The sequence below is a fragment of the Magnolia sinica genome, chromosome 5 (genome assembly GCF_029962835.1).
Source record: "Magnolia sinica isolate HGM2019 chromosome 5, MsV1, whole genome shotgun sequence".
NCBI lineage: Eukaryota > Viridiplantae > Streptophyta > Magnoliopsida > Magnoliales > Magnoliaceae > Magnolia > Magnolia sinica.
Genome location: NC_080577.1, coordinates 25,171,274 through 25,173,000, shown reverse-complemented (window position 1 = coordinate 25,173,000; position 1,727 = coordinate 25,171,274).

The following is a 1,727-nucleotide window of genomic DNA, read 5'->3' as shown; positions in this document are numbered from 1 at the left end:
ACCAATCCAATGATTATGTAATAAATTAAGTACAAATTTTCATTTATTGCACATTAAAATCAGGACTTCATTTATTATACGTCTAAACTAGGACTCATATTTTCGTGTATTTTAGTTTTAATTGATTATCCACCTTTAACGCCTCAGATTTTCAGGGGCTAAGTAAGAACTCGGTTCCCGAATTCCTGGATGCCACGTATGCTCTAATGGGTTTCAGATTTCAATGCATTTGGATTTATTTATAAGTAATGACGAGTTTAACAAACCATATGCATGGGAATGTCATAAAATATAAATACGGGCCGCTAAACGGGTAATATATCCAAAATACAGTACCAATAAAATCCAACTGGGAACTAGACCCACCCAGATAAATATCTCGTGATGACTAGGGCCCTGGCCCATGTCCCGCGACAATCCAACCATAAATTAGAAGAAACCACCGAAGTCTAGGAGTGCGTCCGCTCCTCGTCGTCGTCTGCACCGACATCGTACAGCGCATCCCGCTCCAAGGTACCTGCACCTATACCGGATTCTCGTTGGTGTTTTAGAACACTGTCCCATAGTGTGAGTGAGTAGCTAACTCAGTGGTACCATTAGCAATAAGCCACACAAATTATCATGCATAGAATATGTTTAATGAATAGCAAACAACATAAAAACCTAGATATTGTTGTTAATGCAAATGCATGGTTATAATATGATGCATGCTCCTCACCACCAACGCTCCCTCAAGCAACAAATCTCATGTTCGTAATGATCAACACTCCCTCAATTTGTGACCTCGACTGCATATTCGCCACAATAATAATACAATGTCGTGAAATATATTAGCCTGATTGGTTAATCAGGTTCATTCATCTAGCAGGTTGGGGAAAATGGAATACCCTTAAGGCCCGTTTGGCCACCTGTATTAAGTGGGAGTAGCTGGGATTGCATTCGTTGTCTTGCCATATCCACCGTACAGGGAGATGATTTTTCAACCCGGGATAATGAACTTTGGGTCTCCGGCCAATATCGTCTGTCAAAAGGAAGGATTTGGCAATCTCATCTTGAGTTTGCCGTAACCCGCTTCGACTTCACCACCGGGTAAACCGCTTCCACTTATGTGTGTTTAAGTGACATCTACATGAATGAAGCCATTTGGGTATGACGCTTGACTGTGGGCCCCTTGTGCTATATGTGATTACATCTATTCCATCCATACATTTTAGAAGATAAGTTTAGATTGTTAGCCTAAGACTGAAAATTTTCCAAAGCTCAAATCGACCACACCACCGGAAACAGTGTGAATTGAACATCTACCATTGATAATTTCTTGGGGACCACAGAAGTTTTGTATCAATCTGATATTTGTGTTTTCACGTAATCATGTCTTTGTGATATTATCAACAGGTTTGATGAAAAGAAAACATAACTGTAAGCCATGGAAAGGTTTCGACGGTGGAAATCATTATTCCCTATGGTATGGTCCACTTGAGATTTATATATACCTCATTTTTTTTGTCTCAACCACTAAAATGATCTAAAAAAAGGATGGACTGAGTGGATAAGACAATACACTGACGGTGGGCCCAACTGAGTGTACTCAATACGATAAGTGGGTATTGAGTAAGTCAGTATGATAATGCAAATAGCAATCCGATTTCATGTGAGTTCCTGTGAACGCCTTTCGTAGGATCTACGTGTGAAGGATAGCTAGTTGGGGCTCACAGTGATGTTTATGA